At 34.2% G+C, this 21,151-nt stretch overlaps 1 long non-coding RNA gene across 1 annotated transcript; it reads left to right on the forward strand.

Moving 5' to 3' along the window:
• Positions 1 to 13,968: 13,968 nt before the first annotated feature.
• LOC128636768 (uncharacterized) lies at positions 13,969 to 14,701 on the forward strand. Its single transcript, XR_008398715.1, has 3 exons — positions 13,969 to 14,008; positions 14,423 to 14,479; positions 14,626 to 14,701. It is a non-coding gene; the product is annotated as an uncharacterized LOC128636768 (long non-coding RNA).
• Positions 14,702 to 21,151: the final 6,450 nt, after the last annotated feature.

Here is a 21,151-nt window from a genome sequence, read left to right on the forward strand (position 1 = left end):
TGCAATTCCAGCATTTCCTAACTTAATTTTATTAAAATATCCCTTAAGACTTTTATAGTAAAGCAATTGATTAAACAAAAAAAACAACAAAAAACAATACAATTGTGCATATATTTAATTAACGTAAAATGTATGAAACTGTGATGATCTAGCGTGGATGAAAGCAAAATGTTCAGATTCTTATCTCTTCTCTAGCTCAGTATTTTATGACATTCTTTAAATGTTAATGTTCCTGTGAGCAATGTATTTTTATTAAAAAAAAGTTCTATTTTTACATTTTTATTTTTTACCAGGACTGAATTGGATGCTAAAAAGTGAAGATTTTATTCATTAGACATCAAGACATTTTAAGAAAATAAAACTTTTCAGCTGAATAAAAGTTGGCTTTTTATCTTTATATCAAATTATAAGTAAACAAGTAATGAATGTTTCATTGTAACTGGAAGAATTTATAAAGGTTTATATTTATATAATGATTAATTATCAACATTCAGCAAAATAAGACAAAAACCAATTGTTTTTTGTTGAAATGTTTTGTGTAAGTTTTAACAACCACTATTGATATCAGTTAATGATTGGTGTCTTTCATGATTAATGTTAAGTTCTTTGAAAAAGTGTTTATTTTTCTTAATGGGTATTCATTCAACTTATACGATGATATAATGAGATAATGAGACAACAAGAAGAAAATAGCTCCGGCCTTGATGGCCCTGCTGGTGGGCTACGACCCAACATGCTCCCCATTGCACGCTCTGGCAGGCCCGCTGCTCCACACGTAAGAAAAACCACTAATGAACCCACTCCCACCAATGAAATTATATATTTTCTTCCCCCACTGACACTAATGCATTTAAATATAAAAAAGGTCTGGAACTTTATACCCACTTACTGTTATTTGTCTCTCACACATTTTCCTTGTACAAACACCAATTCATGACCTCATCTTGCTGACTGAAACCTGGTTATAAGCCCATGGTACAGCTCATCCTGCTGTACTTTTTATTGGTGCCTTAACTTAGCCTATAAATCAATGATAAGAAAGTGGTATTCAATGCTAAATTCACAACATTTCCCCAATCAGTGTATGCCCTCTATTTTTTTTTTTCTTTTAGCATCTTTGAAGTTAATTCACCTATTATAATATACAGAGCTCCATGACCATTTTACTGCTTGACTTCCTTATTTCCCTTCTCCAATCCTCCCATGCCTCATTCTAGGTGATTTAAACATTCTTGCAGACATAAATACTTTTCAATAATGCTGTTTTTAAACCTCTCTCCTTAACTATTCTTGCCCTTACTTAGTGGAGAACTTCAGCAATTTCCTTTTGATGGACATTTTTTTTCTCACATCTCGCCTCTGTCTATCAAATGTTCTTATATCCCCTTCACTCTCTCTGACCATAACTTCTTAACATAAAACATATTATACCCCTTGGCCATACAGGACCACTGGTTCCCTGTATCTTTAGATGCATCCACCTGTTCAGTGCTTATTATGTTGAAGTAATTGAAAGTGATGCAACAAAGCTTTAAATAGCCTACTAGAAAATATCATCTGAGCATCTCTATGTAAAAAAGGAAGATATCTACCACAACTTTTCCGAAGTATGCACACCCCAGTTTCAAGAGACTTTAGTTCCAGTCCAAGGGAGTATGCATCAAGCATGTGCAAGCAAAGTCATGTTATTTTCTTATTCAGTTTAGGGAAGTTTACTGTAAAATTGAAGTGAAACCTTGTGAAATCACAGCAAAGCAATGCAAGACCTCATTACTGCTGATGCGGATTGTCTATTGTGTTTTTTATTGGGGGGAGGGGTTTCAACTTGCAGCTTTTTACAGTTATGCTGCATCACTTTCAAGTGATTTTGAATATGAGTATTATGTCCCTTTAAAAATATATATCCTCTGTGTTCCTTAGTGAAAAAAGGAAAAATATTTTTAAAACGCGTTGCTCAGTTCAACTGTGGACTTCCGTAGTGGAGCACACTTGTGGATCAGCTGTGTATCATTCTGCAGTAACAGACTGCTCTGTTGTTGGAGATTATTTCAAAGGCTTAAAAGTTTGACTGTATCATTGCTAGAGGTTGAGGAGCTACCTTTTAAGCAATAAAGAGGATCGGTTGCTGAAAATTTCGGGTTCCACACACAGGAGAAGTCACGGCTGCAAAATAAATATCTGTTACACCCTGACCCCATCTACACCGGATTTCTTACACTGCAATGAAAGTACAGATGTGTGAATATATCTGTTTGCTGTGATACCGCATAAACTGATTTTTTTCTCCTTGCATTAGGATCTGGAAGGCTCACCTTTGTCCCACACCCAGGACTACTCTTTCTTCATTTTGCACCTGGACTTCCATTACTCAAACAATCTGTGCTATTTCGTTTGTATTTATTTTGTTTGTATCTATTACAAATACTACAAGATTTTAAATGTATATGGGATGAGTTTGATGTGCACATGTATTTAATGTTTTTTTAATTTGTTTTTTATTATGATGTTGTATTAGTAAAATACATTTTTATCATACTCCACGATAAACAAATTTTTTAATAAACCCCTTTTAAACTTATATTTTAGCATTTTTGCGCAATCAGGATTAATTTGTTTAATTTGATTCCACTTTTTAGGTGAGGGAGATCCCTAATTATACTGTTTGTTTTTTCTGTGCGCTGGTCATTTTAATTATTTAATGGTTTATTGCTACCGCAAGCTTGCGATAGCAATTAGCGCTCAGAAAATTAACCAGAGATTAGATCTCTGTTTAATTTTCTAAAAATGCCTGAAATGCCCTCAAAATAGAGGACATTATAGTTTTTATTAAAAAAATGCCTATAATGTCCTATATTTTGAGGGCATTTTGGGCATTTTTAGAAAAGACTACACTTAGCAGTTTTGGGGCTTTAAAGTTGGTGGGAGTGGGGTGTTAGAAAAAAACAGGCACTGAAAAGTGCCTTTATATTGCGGTCAATGGGAACTGTGTGTTCCCTGTAAATATATATGTATATAATATATATATATATATATATATATATATATAAATATATATATATATTTATTTATTTATGTGTTAATATATTTATATACACATATTAACACATAAATATATATTCAAGAAAAAAGAAACAAGAACACTATTTTTCAGCACCAGGTTATTTACTAATAATTCATTCACTAAACAGGTCTGCTGAGCATTAAATGACCCCATAGCAATTAAAAATATATACATAATGTCCAGCAACATCAAAATCACAGTTCATAGCAACAGAGGTTATTGTATAGCTCCCATCGTTGATATTGAACACTATAGCCAATCTCAGCTTATGCACACAGCTTCATAGTATCACACAGAGTTCATTTTTATAAATGTGCAACAATCAATGACAAAATGATGCTCCTGGTTACACGGCCATCCAATCGATTATCATATGATGAACATATCCCTTATAGAGCATATGGATAAATGTATCAGTTACCTTAATAGCTGGATTTCAGGTGTCCCATAATTGCCATTCATAGCTAGACAGGAAACATACCTTTGTAAGCCCAACGGTACCTTGATACATCCCAGGACTTACTTGAAAACTACAGAAATCTCAATGTATCCTTCCTGGTAAAATAATTTTATAAATAAAATAAATAAATAAATAATAATACATCCAATAAAGGCTATGCATTCAGCCAATAATCTGCATATCAATGTGCTCAAATATTTACCAGAGGCTCATCGGTGTCCAGCACGCCTCCAAATTCTTAGGGAATATGTGTTCAGCCTGAGATAGGTTTGGCCATTACCGCCAGAAGTTTCAGCACTCATGTGCAGGGTGAAGGCACATAAGTGTATAGATACGCCTTCAGGAATAAGGAACCAACTGTTACAGTGAACTGTGAAGCAGCATCGGCGGTTAACAGCTGATACCACTGCCGATATATCAAACAGCGTGTATTTACAAACTGCTGCCATCGCTGCACTACTTACACCCTTTGCTACGGTTAAGTTCTGTGCCGTCTCTGATGGCATCAGAACAAGGCTTGCGTTCGCATTGCACATAACTTGTAACACCATCCCACATTAGCGTGCACTGGTATTACAAAGTGGAGCACAAATATCGCTTCAGCGAAAGCGATATATTGCGCTCCATTTACAATCTGGCCCTTTATATTACAATCTCAAACTATTTAATATCCCTTTAAGTCTGCTACTTCTGGTATGGTGGGGGGTAATGAGACACCTTTCTTACGTGCTCAGTTTATCAACTTGCAGTTACAGGATTACATAAGCAAGTGATCAAGAAAGGGCCTCTAAAGCTGTATCTGTATTTTCATAAATGGAGCCCAAAGAGGCCACTTCTTTATAGGAAAAATATAATTTTCTTATATTTTTGGTGTTCCTGCAAAAAAATATAGTACGTGTGCAAAAGAATGGTGCCTTTCCTGTTAGGGCAAGTATATTTCTTTTATGTGTCAGCTTAATATGTTGAATGAATCTACAATATTTTTTCTGATACAAAATAACAGGCAGAGAAAAATGAAATCCTTGCTGATTATAGTATGCTATATCTGCTGTCATGGTTTGATGTTTTAAATCCTGCTTTTCCACTTTATCAATTGTTGTATTAATGTCTGTAGCAAATATTAGATTCTATGTTACAGAAAGGTAACAATTATGTCTTGTAGAAAAAAAAATTATTTTGATATAAGAAATCTCTAAATGGTAAAAGTAATATCGCTGAGATAAAACAAAATAATAATAATATGCTTGTTTCTCTTCTAATCGTTAACAGGAATGTCGCCTTTTCTTTATTTTGAAGACATTAAAGTGTATTACATTAGAAATGTCCTTGTCATCCTGCCGGTTCGTCTGGTAGAAAATGACATGGTAAATAACTGAAGAAAAAGAAAGCAAAAAAGCTGGAATTGAAGAAAGGTTGGAAAATCGAAGACCTACGATGTTGCATTGATTGTATTTTCGCTGCTTGTGTCAAGTACCATTATGTTTCCTATCAAATTAGTGCCCCACTTTCTAGAACATAACCCCTCATGCTGGCAAGTAATTACAACAAAAGCTGCCCAAAACTGGAAATACCTGAGAGTATATTGATGCCCTAATCAATGTCATCAGAAATGCTGGAAGATTGTAGAGAAAGAACTGACATTGTCTGATAAGAAGAGGATAAAGAATGAAAACTACAAAACAATGGTGTAGGTGAATATCCACAGAAAGCAAATTAAAGAACTTTTGACTTTGCTATTACTTTAATGTCAAAGCATGGGGAAATTTTGTATTTACACAGATGTGAAAATGATTTGTAGGTCTTTGTAAAAATGTTCTTAATGACAAACAAATAACTTTTAAACCACTTCATATTGTACCATATGTTGATTCTTTTACAAAAAGTATACTTAAGTCTATTGACTTTTACTTTTATATTTATTTTACACATAAGTTGTAATATTTGCAGAAGCTAAGAAACTCACACATGGTTCAGTCTAAACCACTGGTTTTTCAAACCTGTCCTCGGGCCACAGTTTGAGGATATCTGAACTGGAGCACAGTTGATTAGTAAACATGTTTATTTTACCTGTTCTCATCCAAGGTAATCTTGAAAACCTGGCCTGTTGGGGAAGCCTAAGGACAGGTTTGAACACCAGTGGTCTAAACTGTTCAATGATTGGATCTCATTACAAGCACTCAGAATGTTTTTATAAAGAGTCTGGCATGACTTTTAGAATTTAAAAAATCCATGATAACCAACTTATTGCAAGCTTTAAAAATGCATTCAATTTTAATAGCTGTGACTTGAACCCCATGCTGACCCGTCTCTAGTAGTATCCTTTGGTTAGTGTCTAAGCTTATTTTGCAATAATGAAATGTTTGTACAGGCTAAGATCACATATTAATTAACTATTGCATATAGGAGATCAATTAATCTTAATATATATCCATTATTGACAGTACTAAACGTTGAATCTATGGGGCCGAATTATCAAGCTCCGAATGGAGCTTGATGCCCCTGTTTCCGCGCAAGCCTTCAGGCTCGCTGGAAACAGTAGTTATGAAGCAGCAGTCTAAAGACCGCTGCTCCATAACTTGTCCACTGCCTCTGAGGCTACGGACATCAATCCACTGTAGGGGGCAGCATTGCAGAAGCAGGTCACCAGAACTGCTTGTGCAATGATAAATTTATCGATGTGCAGCGGACATGATACTCTACATCGTATCATGTCCACTTGCACTTTGGTAAATTAGCACCTAAGCATCCTTAAAGTGATGGTAAACTCTCCCCTTTATAAAATCAGATCTGGAATGTAAGCGCTATTTTAGATGAAGTTTAATTCATTAGCTGTAATGAAGATGCAGTATAACTTAGTTATTAATATAGATATGAAATTCAAATACTGCATGCTCCTCCGCCCACTTCAAAAGTAAACTTTTCTGTGAGCTAACAGATTGATTTGTTGTCCAATCAGCGCTCTCCCCATATGGCACTTTGGTTGTAGCTAGAGCATTGATTGGAGAGTAATTCAATCATTTAGCTGACAGGAAAATTGACTTTTGAAGTGGGTGGTGTAACGTGGGGTATTTGAATTTCATATCTATATTAATAACTAAGTTATAGCGCATCTTCATTGCACATGATGAATAAAACCCCATCTAAAATAGCGCTAACATTCCAGATCTGATTTTTAAAAGGGGAGAGTTTACCATCACTTTAATTAATAAAATAATTTAAAAATAAATACCACCCACCACCCTTTATATTTTGGGGATTTATCCCCAGTTCTTAGTGTCTAGAACCACCACGTTGATATCACTTGCTGGGGTTTAAATTTAAATGCTTATTCGTCAGAAGACATATTCTTAATATTTGATCTACATATTTGCATATTCTTGTTAAAGGGACACTCAAGTCAAAATAAACTTTTATGCTTCAGAAAGAGCATGCAGTTTTTAAGACAATTTAATTCCATTATCTCATCTTTTTATATTCACACTTTCTGGGGAACAAGATCATACTGAGAATGTGCACAAGCTCACAGGGTATACGTATACTAGTCTGTGATTGGCTGATGTCTGTCACATGATACAGGGGGCCGGAAAATGGGAGAAAAATTAAATTTCTCAGCAAAAAATTTACTGCTTATTTGTAATTCAAACTAGGTGTTAAATTATTGTCTTTTTATTATGCACCTGTTAGTTATGCAATTCTACTGCATTGAGTGGTCCTTTAAGTAGTTAGGAGTTGACAATCTGGTTGGTAATCTACCTTCTATGTAAATATGTCAGACAACCTCAGAAGACTTCCAGGTGGGAAATGATTGCAGTGTTTCATGAATCAGTGTAATTTTATGTATGTGACTTACATATAAATTCACCTATCAGGTATTAAACAACATAAATGGGCATAGGCACAAGCTCAATTAAGTAGAAAATCTACACCATAATTAAAGTTAATTTAATTTGTGCTTATTTCAAATCAGAACTTGTATATTTGCGAACTATAGTGCTAAACATTACTTTTATTTATCAGCAAAGAAATGATAGCGTAGAATGTCTAGTCCAATCAAGTTCATTGTTTTCAGTCCTGATGATCATTTTAAATCAAAATTATGATTATTTAAATGTTTTCAACGTTTTGGACAAATTGTGATTAGAATATTAGTAGAAGGAATATAAAATACAATTTTAGCAATTTGGTCTTCAGTAAAAAAATACAAGTTCATAAAATTATTGTGGTATATTTATGTCAAGAAATTTTCTAAAAGAAGTATTCTTACATTTGCAAAATAAATAAATAATTTAACATCTTATCAACTCTATATAATTTACCTTACATAAATAATATTTTCTGCCAAATATATCAATATATTTAATCATTTTGCAACTTACCTACTGAATTTCTACTTATAACCTTCTTTGCAAGCAAATGCCATAACAGCCACTCTGTATACCATACTGTGAAAAAGCATTTTCTTAGTGTAAAGGGACACTAAATTAAAATTAAAGTTTCATAATTGAGATAGAGCAAGCAGTTTTTAAAAACTTTCCAATTTAATTCCATTATTAAAGTTTACACAGTCTTTTATATATACATGTTTTAGGCAATAGATACAAAATAGCAAGTGCACAAGTAAATTCTATGGCCTAGATTTGGAGTTTGGCGGTAGCCGTGAAAACCAGCGTTAGAGGCTTCTAACGCTGGTTTTAGGCTACCGCCGGTATTTGGAGTCAGTCAGGAAAGGGTCTAACGCTCACTTTTCAGCCGCGACTTTTCCATACCGCAGATCCCCTTACGTCAATTGCGTATCCTATCTTTTCAATGGGATCTTCCTAACTCCGGTATTTAGAGTCGTGGCTGAAGTGAGCGTTAGAATTCTAACGACAAAACTCCAGCCGCAGAAAAAAGTCAGTAGTTAAGAGCTTTCTGGGCTAACGCCGGTTCATAAAGCTCTTAACTACTGTGCTCTAAAGTACACTAACACCTACGTTATCCTTATGTACCCCTAATCTGCTGCCCCTAACACCGCCGACCCCTGTATTATATTTATTAACCCCTAACCTACCCCCCACAACGTCGCCGCCAGCTACCTACAATAATTAACCCCTAATCTGCCGACCGCAAAGCGCCGCTACTTACGTTATCCTTATGTACCCCTAATCTGCTGCCCCTAACACCGCCGACCCCTATATTATATTTATTAACCCCAAATCTGCCCCCCACAACGTCGCCTCCTCCTGCCTACACTTATTAACCCCTAATCTGCCGAGCGGACCGCACCGCTACTATAATAAAGTTATTAACCCCTAATCCGCCTCACTAACCCTATAATAAATAGTATTAACCCCTAATCTGCCCTCCCTAACATCGCCGACACCTAACTTCAAACATTAACCCCTAATCTGCCGACTGGAGCTCACCGATATTCTAATAAATTTATTAACCCCTAAAGCTAAGTCTAACCCTAACACTAACACCCCCCTAAGTTAAATATAATTTAAATCTAACGAAAAAAACTAACTCTTATTAAATAAATTATTCCTATTTAAAGCTAAATACTTACCTGTAAAATAAATCATAATATAGCTACAATATAAATTATATTTATATTATAGCTATTTTAGGATTTATATTTATTTTACAGGTAACTTTGTATTTATTTTAACCAGGTACAATAGCTAAAATAGTTAAAATAATTACAAAATTACCTGTAAAATAAATCCTAACCTAAGTTACAATTAAACCTAACACTACACTATCAATAAATAAATTAAATACAATACCTACAAAAAACTACAATGAAATAAACTAACTAAAGTACAAAAAATAAAAAAGAACTAAGTTACAAAAAATAAAAAAATATTTACAAACATTAGAAAAAAATTACAAAAATGCCCTACCCTATTCTAAATTATAAAAGTTCAAAGCTCTTTTACCTTACCAGCCCTGAACAGGGCCCTTTGCGGGGCATGCCCAAAAGAATTCAGCTCTTTTGCCTGATCGGAACAGCCAATAGAATGCGAGCTCAATCTGATTGGCTGATCGGATCAGCCAATCGGATTGAACTTGATTCTGATTGGCTGATTCCATCAGCCAATCAGAATTTTCCTACCTTAATTCCGATTGGCTGATAGAATCCTATCAGCCAATCGGAATTCGAGGGACGCCATCTTGGATGACGTCCCTTAAAGGAGCCTTCATTCGTCGGTAGTCCGTCGGGCCAGCAGGATGTTCCGCGTCGGAGGTCTGCAAGATGGATCCGGAAGAAAGAAGATTGAAGATGCCGTTGATAGAAGACTTCATCCGGATCATGGACCTCTTCAGCTCCCGCTTGGATGAAGACTTCAGCCGGATGATGGACCTCTTCAGCTCCCGCTTGGATGAAGATTTCTGCCGGATCATGGACCTCTTCAGCCCCCCGCTTGGGCTTGGATCACGACATGTTGGGGGGGGGTATTGTATGTGTTTTTTTTACAGGCAAAAGAGCTGAATTCTTTGGGGCATGCCCCGCAAAGGGCCCTGTTCAGGGCTGGTAAGGTAAAAGAGCTTTGAACTTTTGTAATTTAGAATAGGGTAGGGCATTTTATTATTTTGGGGGGCTTTGTTATTTTATTAGGGGGCTTAGAGTAGGTGTAATTAGTTTAAAATTGTTGTAATATTTTTCTAAATATTTTTTTATTTTTGTAACTTAGTTCTTTTTTATTTTTTGTACTTTAGTTAGTTTATTTCATTGTAGTTATTTGTAGGTATTGTATTTAAATAATTTATTGATAGTGTAGTGTTAGGTTTAATTGTAGATAATTATAGGTATTTTATTTAATTTATTTATTGATAGTGTAGTGTTAGGTTTAATTGTAACTTAGGTTAGGATTTATTTTACAGGTAAATTTGTAATTATTTTAACTATTTTAGCTATTAAATAGTTCTTAATTATTTAATAGCTATTGTACCTGGTTAAAATAAATACAAAGTTACCTGTAAAATAAATATAAATCCTAAAATAGCTATAATATAATTATAATTTTTATTGTAGCTATATTAGGATTTATTTTACAGGTAAGTATTTATCTTTAAATAGGAATAATTTATTTAATAAGAGTTAATTAATTTCGTTAGATTAAAATTATATTTAACTTAGGGGGGTGTTAGTGTTAGGGTTAGACTTAGCTTTAGGGGTTAATACATTTATTAGAATAGTGGTGAGCTCCAGTCGGCAGATTAGGGGTTAATGTTTGAAGTTAGGTGTCGGCGATGTTAGGGAGGGCAGATTAGGGGTTAATACTATTTATTATAGGGTTAGTGAGGCGGATTAGGGGTTAATAACTTTATTATAATAGCGGTGCGGTGCGGTCAGCAGATTAGGGGTTAATAAGTGTAGGCAGGTGGAGGCGACGTTGTGGGGGGCAGATTAGGGGTTAATAAATATAATATAGGGGTCGGCGGTGTTAGGGACAGCAGATTAGGGGTACATAGGGATAATGTAAGTAGAGGCGGTTTACGGAACGGCAGATTAGGGGTTAATAATAATATGCAGGGGTCAGCGATAGTGGGGGCGGCAGATTAGGGGTTAATAAGTGTAAGGTTAGGGGTGTTTAGACTCGGGGTTCATGTTAGGGTGTTAGGTGCAGACGTAGGAAGTGTTCCCCCTTAGGAAACAATGGGGCTGCGTTAGGAGCTGAACACGGCTTTTTTGCAGGTGTTAGTTTTTTTTTCAGCTCAAACAGCCCCATTGTTTCCTATGGGGGAATCGTGCACGAGCACGTTTTTGAGGCTGGCCGCGTCTGTAAGCAACTCTGGTATCGAGAGTTGAAGTTGCGTTAAATATGCTCTATGCTCCTTTTTTGGAGCCTAACGCAGCCATTCTGTGGACTCTCAATACCAGAGTTATTTTAAAGGTGCGGCAAGAAAAAAGCCAGCGTTAGCTACGCGGGTCGTTACCGACAAAACTCTAAATCTAGCCGTATGATTGCCTGATTTCTATCACATGATATACAGGGCCAGAAAATGGTAGAAAAAATACATTTAACAGAAAAATAAATCTACTGTTTATTAAATATTCAGAGTGTTAATGGTTTGTCTTTTTTATTAAGCAATGCTAATTATGCAACTCTTCTTTATTTAGTGGTCCTTTAAAGGGACAGTATACACCAATTTTCATATAATTGCATGTAATAGCATGTAATAGTAAAGAATATTATGCACAGATACTGATATAAAAATCCAGTCTATAAGGGCTCCATGTACTAAGCCGTCAATTCATCCGTCATTTTAGACGCGGCTAAACTCGCCGTTACTCGCCGCGGGCGAAATGGTGTCCGCTGTAGCTATGTACTAATAATCCCACAACAAATAGACACCTCTAGCCCGCCGCGAGCAGTGGCGGAATATTGATAAATTTGACGCCTCGCTCGCCGCGAATAAGCTGATGTACTTAACTTTCAGTTCAATTGTCTGGCCAATTGTTAACACGTGACATGTAAGGTGTCATGAACGTCATAGTAGACGCGGGAATAGAATTTTGCTCCTATAAATGGACAAGTTTTCTAAACAACTTTATTATTGTTCCAAAATTTTTGGAGAGTAATTACAGAGCGCTCGTTTTTGTGATCTTTATTTACTATTTCGATATGGCTTCATCTGGATCTGAAACCGCTTCAAAATCCAAGAATCCTCACTTTTCTCATCAGCAAAACGTCGTTTTGATTGATATGATTATTGACTCTTATGATTATTTGTTTGGATGTCGTGTCAAACAGACAAATTTTTCTAGAAGGAAGCAGATCTGGCAAAGGATCAGCGACGCTGTTAGTGCCCAGGGTCCAGGAAAAAAGGATGTCGATCAGCTGAAGAAGCGTTACAACGACATTAAACGCTTCGCCAAAGCTAAATTGGCCAGAGAGAAAAATTCGGCACGTGCTACCGGAGGTGGACCAGCATATGTGGCCGACCTCAATGACTATGAGCAGAAGCTTGTTCAGCGTCTGGGACCGGAAATCATCACTGGCATAACGGATGATTGTGACAGTGATTTAAGAGGTAAATGTACAACATAGTTGACTTAAATGTTCTTTTTAAAGTTATGATAGGTTATTGTCTCCAATATATATTTCTTTAAAATAACATTATCTAACTTCTTACGCTTCAGTATCCTATATGCCATCTAGGCCCCGAATTCTGTAATCATTTATGTCGCATATATGTATAAGGGATTGTACAAGCCATTTAGGCCCGAAATACTGTAATAATTTATCTTGCATATATGTATAAGGGATTGTACAAGCCATTTAGGCCCCAAATACTGTAATCATTTATGTCTCATATATGTATAAGGGATTGTACAATAATAGTATTGTTATACTGCCTTTTTTTTAATGGTCTAACGGAACTAAAGATTTGTTGATTATTAATATAGTGATCCCTAAAGATAACACCCATGTGTTTATTTTCAAACCAGTATTGCATAGAAACCTTAAAGAGATAATGACAATAGAAATAATGTAATTTGAAACTATTAAAATAATATTGTATGTCCGACATTAATCATGAGACTAACCCCAGATCACATGCCTTCTTAAATTTCTGATCTATTGACTTCCATGTTGCGTTATTTCACTATAGAATATTATTGTTAACATCTTTCAAAATTGTTCTCCGCTTTATAAACATACATTTTTCAGATATAGCTATGCACATAGTTGACGCAGTCACATGAACCATCTATGTGCATCAACCAATGATCATTTACTGTGCCTGTATAGATTTGCTTTTCCTCAAAGTATAAAAATCCAATGAATGCAAAAACATAATACATTTAAATATTTTTAAAAAAGCATTTTCTTATGCAATTTGTAAAGGTAATTATTTTTTTTCATGTCCCTTTAAAGGGCCACTAAACCCAAAATCTTTTATTAATGATTCGGATAGAGAATTGAAATTTAAACAACATATTACTTCAATTTTCTAGATATTCTTAGTTGAAGAAAAATAAATACACATGTTGAGCCAATCACACGAGGCTTCTTTGTGCATCAATCAAATGCTTTTCAACAAAGAATATCTAGAGAATAAAACAAATTAGATAATATAAGTAAATTATAAAGATGTTTATAACTGCATTCTCTTTCCAAATCATAAAAAAAGGTGGTTGGCATGTCCCTTTAATGATTGAGCCTGCATTCACTGCTGTAATTATTATTATTAACACTTTTAACTTTCAGTTTCAAATATAAATAAAAATAAACCTAATTTTTTTTTTTATTTTTTTTTTTAAGCGATGCCAACAACAGCAGAGCCTGTGAGGAGTAACGAGGTGCCCACTTGTTCTACTTCTTCTTCTGCGGTTTCGAGACCACCAGGTGCAGCTGTTTCAAGACCTTCGGACAGTTTTACACACGGACAATTTATACGCTCATCATCTAATGTTACACACACAACTTCCTCGGCGGACACACTTCCGGATCTAAGGACCAGCACTCCACAAACTGGTGTTGGTAGAGCAACTGGTAAGTACTTTACAAATGAATAATTTCAATGTTGTGTGTTTTATCTCTTTTATCTCTCAATTTTTTTATTTTATTTTTTTTTTAAATGTCAAATGTCATTATTGACATATTCTATTTCGAGATCTTGTACATATTTTTTTAAATGAGGATTCTTGTAGAGCATGCATGCTATTTTAATCAACTTTCGAATTTTTTTAAAATTTATCATTATTTTCTTTTTGAGAATTGATCATAGTATTACATAAGAAAGCTGATAGAAATTCCATGCAATATATCTTATTCTCAAAAAGATTATTTTTGCTTCAGTGTCCAGTTAATTGCAAAATACATTTCCATTAATAATTTTGAATATATCGTTACATTGACAAAAAAGCATTTTTTTTATTTATTTTTATGTTATTTATTTTTTTATAGGTGATTTGGGACGTCTTTTCCAGAGATTGACTGGACATTCATCTCCATTATTTGATGGTATGTATCACATATGTATATATATATCATATAACTTAAATTGGTGTATGACGGTTGTATCTGCTCTCTCCTTCTATTCTATTTCTGCAAGTGTTTTTATAACATTTTATTTTTATTTACTAACAATTTGTTATGTCTTGATCTAGAAGAAGAAAACTCATCAAGGGAGATCACTATCAATCTCATGCCGATAGTGGAAAATCCCATTCAAGATGAACCACCAGGAGGGCATGATGGAAGTGAGACTCCAGATATTCTTGAAGATTTGGGAGATGCGCAACCGGATGAAATTCACACACCAGAAAACATTGATGAACCTGTTGAAACACAGGCACCACCAATTGAACTGCAAACAGGTGGTGTAAATATTGACAATACACCGGCAGAAGGACAATTTGGCGATGTTGCATTGAGGGAAATGTTGACACTGGCAAGGCAATACAGAGAGGACCACAGAGAAATGCAGAATATTATTAACACTAATATTGAACGCTGGGCTGCTCTGTCAGAAAAAAATGTGGAAATCGAAAGGCAAAGGAATGAGATAGAGATGCAGAAATTACAGCTGCAAAGAGAGATGTTCCAGTGGCAGAGGCAGATGGATGAAGAGAAAAACCATCAAATTAACAGAGCTTTGAGCATCAGCGAAAGGACATTACAATCTCTGTTGGCTATTTTCAGTGAAAGGGAGGCTACAACAGACCCAAAGAGGCCACGTCTGGAGTGAACATTTTTTATTATCTAGTCACTGTTTATTTTTTTACTCTGTATATTGTGTACAAAGTTATTGTTAGTGTATTTTTAAGGGACACTGTACTCAAATTTTTTCTTTTGTGATTCAGATAGAGCATGCAAATTTGATAATAGGAGTACATTTGAAAGTTGCTTAAAATTGCATGCTCTATCTGAATCACAAAAGATAAAATTTGGATACAGTGTCCCTTTAAGTTTAAAATGTTAGTCACTGTTAATTTTTTTACTCTGTATATTGTGTACAAAGTTATTGTTTGTGTATTTTTAAGGGACACTGTACTCAAATTTTTTCTTTTGTGATTCAGATAGAGCATGCAAATTTGATAATAGGAGTACATTTGAAAGTTGCTTAAAATTGCATGCTCTATCTGAATCACAAAAGATAAAATTTGGATACAGTGTCCCTTTAAGTTTAAAATGTTAGTCACTGTTAATTTTTTTACTCTGTATATTGTGTACAAAGTTATTGTTTGTGTATTTTTAAGGGACACTGTACTCAAATTTTTTCTTTTGTGATTCAGATAGAGCATGCAAATTTGATAATAGGAGTACATTTGAAAGTTGCTTAAAATTGCATGCTCTATCTGAATCACAAAAGATAAAATTTGGATACAGTGTCCCTTTAAGTTTAAAATGTTAGTCACTGTTAATTTTTTTACTCTGTATATTGTGTACAAAGTTATTGTTTGTGTATTTTTAAGGGACACTGTACTCAAATTTTTTCTTTTGTGATTCAGATAGAGCATGCAAATTTGATAATAGGAGTACATTTGAAAGTTGCTTAAAATTGCATGCTCTATCTGAATCACAAAAGATAAAATTTGGATACAGTGTCCCTTTAAGTTTAAAATGTTATTATTTAATAAAGACAAATTTTTTTATGGCCAAAAAAAAAGTTTATTTACATAAATTCAAACTCACTTTTGATTCTTCAACACAAAACTTTTTCTCAGTTATTAATCATGACAAAACAAAAAATGAAATCAAATTACATATTTACGGTATAAAAAATCTACTTGCTCCATTAACATTGCCAAAGTTGCCCTAATTTTAGAAATTTTTTGTTTAACATGATCTTCTAGACAACTCTGAGTACTTTTGTCTGCAGTCTCAATAGTTGATGTTGAAGATAAATCTGTAGAAAAATAAATGAAAAGCAAAATTTAATTCAATTGTCATATACATATTCAATGTATGATAGGGTTTTTCATCACAAATATTACCTCCTGATGTGCTGTTATCTACGTTATCTACTATATTAGCTTCCACACTTATGTCCACTCCTTTAAAGCTTTCATCTGAGCCAACTCCTATTTGAAATATACAATATATGTATTAGTTAAAACTTGTATTTTCTTAGATTTAAGATTACTGAGTATGAAACATACCTTTATCTACCATCATTGTTGGTAAAACTTCTATCCTTGGTTGAGTATCATCTGAAGTTAATGCTTCAAATATTGTCACACTATCAGGATTTTGAAATTCTTCCATTTCCATACTAGTTTCCATTTCTTCCATGGTAATATCTATGAACGAAATTACAAAGATAGAAAACTATTAAATCAAAAACCTTGTATATATTATTGAAAACAATAATATTAATAATCATTAAAAGTGACATAGAAACCAATTTCTAAGTTTCATGATTCAGATAGTGCATGCAATTTAAATAAACTTTATAATTTACTTCATTCTTTTTGTATCTTTATTTGAAAAGCAAGAATCTAAGTTTAGATGCCAGCCCATTTTTGGTGAACCAACTGTGTTGTACTTGATAATTGGACAGAACCAATCAAAGAGTGCTGTCCATGGTGCTCAACCAAAAATTGGCTGGCTCCTTAGCTTAGATGCCCTCTTTTTCAAATAAAGATAGAAAGTTAATGAGGAAAAAAATGATAATAGAAGTAAATTAGCAACTTGATTAATATTGCATGCTAAAACTTTTTAAGCCAAAACCTAAAATATATGATTTAAAATTTAAATAATAAGTCATTACCTGTCTGTGTCTCTTTATGACAAATTTCATATGGATTTGGAGATAATTCAATATCCAATAGTGTTATTGGCAAAGGTGGAGAAAGAGCTTCACTTCTGGGTGTTTGCACCAACATTGACCTTAAGTAGCGTGGTGGGTGTGCACACTTCATTCTCCTACTTCTCATATCTATAAACATATATATAATAAAAAAATTTAATAAAAAAAATTGAAATAATTATTCAAATTAATTTGTGTTTTTCAAAACATTCAGTTCTGCATGCTTACTTTTCTAACATGTTTCAATGTTATATAGTAATATATTTATATTTTATTCTACTAACTCAGTTCTGCATGTTTCAATGTTATATACTAATATAGTTATATTTTACTCTACTAACTCATTTTTGTATGCTAAGTTTTCTAACCTTTTAAGTGTATATAGTTATATAGTTAAATTTTAATCTACTAACTCAGTTCTGCATGCTTACTTTTGTAACTTTTTGCAATTGTATATACTAATATAGTCAAAGTAACAGTCAGGAAATATTATTTTCCTGGATTCGTCAATGATGACGCAGTTCAAAAATAAACCCTTTTTTTATATTATTAAAAATTATTTCATATATAATTTTGAAACTTACATGTCCTTATCAATCTTCGAATCGATTTATAGTACTTCGGTTCTCTTCTCTTCAAATCACTATATTTTCTAAGACACTGTCGTCTTGTTCTTTTAATTTTTGAAATACGATGCATTCTTCTCAGCATCTCGTATATAATTTTGTCTCGGCATTCCTGTCTCACTCCCCTCACACCACCAATCCGTTTAGGGAAATATTTATCCATGGCATAAACTAATATCACCAATTCTCCAGCACCAAAAGGTTCAGGACGCGACATGTTAGACGATGACGTGATTAATCGTTATGTCAATCATTAGCGCATTGATATAGATATGTATCCCCGAAAAATAGAGAAAAATATAATGTATATGTAGATTAATGTATTTTATGAAGGTTTGTAAATATCGATGTTTATAGTTATTACAAATGATATTTGTTTCATATACATTTTCTTTGTTTCAGATGTGTTGATATGTTTTAACATTTATACTTTGGTTTACAATAGTTATTGTTTCTAAACATTTTATTTGTTTCAGATGTGTTTTTATGTATTAAAATTTAATTTGGTTTACAATTTTTATTTTGTTTATAAACATTTAATTATTTAAAGATGTGTTTATATGTATTAAAATGTTGTTTGGTTTACAATTGTTATTTTGTTTATAAACATTTTCTTTGTTTCATATGTGTTTATATGTATTAGAATTTATTTTGGTTTACAATTGTTATTTGGTTTCTAAACATTTCCTTTTTTTTCATATGTGTTTATATGTTTAACAAGTTACTTTGGTTTGCAATTGTTAATATATAATGTTTAAATATTATATAATTGTAATAAAATAATTTATTTTGCCATTATTTTCTATATGCCACTATTCTTTTAACAAATCTTGAATGCAAAAATATATTATAAAGGTTAAGAAAATAAGTGCTAAGAGTAATCCCTTAAGGTATTTATTTGAATATGGGAAAACCTAGTAGCTGTTAAAAATAGAGGTTAGAATAAAACAAATAAAATTAGCAAGTCTTTTTTAACTCAAAAATCCAATCTGATAACATAAAGCACTGTTGAATATACTGTCGCTTGTTACAGCTACAATTCAATGACACAATACAATGAATTAGCATCAGCTATGGAGGGATTACATTACAATAATCACATATGTAAAAGAGTGAGAGCAGCTGTAGACACTAGTGTGATGTCACAAAGACAATGTATTACCTATAATATATTGTCTGTAATAACTTTGATCATAAACTTTATTTATTTGAAACCTTTGATAATTGAGGAGCAACAACTGTTATGTATTTAACTGTTTATCATGAGTGATTTTTAATAACCTTAACTCTTAAAAAAAAATGGAGACAAGTTAATAAAGAAAGTTTTTTATTGATCAACTGAAACTTTAATCCTCAAACACAAAATATTGTTCTGAAACCATGTCCCTTGTTGCATTTCCACGCCTATTAGCTTGTTCGACACATATTTCTTCTGGTAAATCATCAGTATCTATTGGATCTTCATCTTCTAATGGACAGCCTCTTTTAATTGCAATATTGTGCAGTATGCAGCAAACCAATATAATTTTGGCAACTTTCTCTGGTGCATACTGCATAGCACCACCAGAACGATCAAGACATCGAAACCGCATTTTCAAAAGACCGAAAGTCCTCTCAATAATCCCCCTGGTAGATCGGTGAGCTTCATTGAAACGTACTTGACTTCTGGTCTGTGGGTTGTTATAGGGAGTCAACAGCCATTCTGTACATGAGTACCCTCCATCTCCTAATAGAAGATATAATAAATATAAATATTAATATAAGAATAATTATAAAGATTCAGAACTATACAATACAATTAAACTATACAGATTACAGTCGACAAATTGGGCGCAATTTTGGTACATTGAAATGAGAGACATATTAGACGCCAGTTATGCTTACCTAGAAGCCATCCGTCAGGCATATTTCCCTCCTCGAACTTCCGGTATAACCCAGTCTGCCTTAAAATGTAAGAATCATGACAGGAGCCAGGAAAGTTAGAACGGACACTGATAATCCTCATGTGGGGGTCACAGACCATCTGGACATTCAAGGAATGGAAATGCTTTCGATTCCTATAGATCTCCTCACGAGCTTGAAGTGGTCTTACAGCAACATGGGTACAGTCTATGGCACCTAGGACATTGGGCATCCCAGCCATCCTATAGAAATTTGACTTGATAGATTGCCATTCTTCAGGGGTAGATGGCAAACAAACATATCGATGAAAAATAACCATCATAGCCCCTATTACTTTGGATAAGTGGCGTGAAAAAGCAGATTGACTCATTCCAATAATGACGCTAGAAACTGCCTGAAAGGAGCCTGTTGCAAAAAAAAACAATGCCGCTAATAGTTTGAGAAGTCCCGGAATAGCTTGTGAACGAGCAGTCATCGGCTCCAAATGATCTTCAATCTCTCGATACAGGTGTAATATCGATTCACGATCAAGCCGGAATCTTTGTATGATCTCTCGGTCAGAAAGGCCGTGCAAACCAACCCGTGGAAGGAATACACGGGGGACACGAACTCTCCTTCTTCTAACGATAGGATTAGCTACATTTCCAGTATTCTGTCTTCTAGCCCGGATTCGCATCAAACGGAGAATAAACAAAAACAGAATTCTCTCCATAGCTGCTGAAATGAACAATGTAAGTACAATGCTGATATTACTGCCTTTTATATATGTCTAGACTGGCGTCTAGAGTGACTTTCCTATTGTTTTGTACCTTGCCCGCCACCTAAAAGGTGGCGAGGCAAAAATAACGAGGTGGGAGCGGAAATTGACGCGAGCGGACAAATAGATTTTTTAGTACATTCGTTTTTGGCGAGTTGGTGGTCAAATGTGTCTAATTACAGTAAAAAATGGAGAGGTAGCGAGGTATGGCGGATAAGTACGCTCGCTATTTTAAAGATGCGAGTTTTTACATAATTGACGGCTTTGTACATATCAGTTTGCGAGTTTGGGCGCGAGATTTGTTGCGGGTAGCTCGCTGACTGCTTAGTACATGGAGCCCTAAGGGCTCCATGTACTAAGCCGTCAATTCATCCGTCATTTTAGACGCGGCTAAACTCGCCGTTACTCGCCGCGGGCGAAATGGTGTCCGCTGTAGCTATGTACTAATAATCCCACAACAAATAGACACCTCTAGCCCGCCGCGAGCAGTGGCGGAATATTGATAAATTTGACGCCTCGCTCGCCGCGAATAAGCTGATGTACTTAACTTTCAGTTCAATTGTCTGGCCAATTGTTAACACGTGACATGTAAGGTG

The sequence above is a fragment of the Bombina bombina genome, chromosome 1 (assembly GCF_027579735.1).
Source record: "Bombina bombina isolate aBomBom1 chromosome 1, aBomBom1.pri, whole genome shotgun sequence".
Lineage (NCBI taxonomy): Eukaryota > Metazoa > Chordata > Amphibia > Anura > Bombinatoridae > Bombina > Bombina bombina.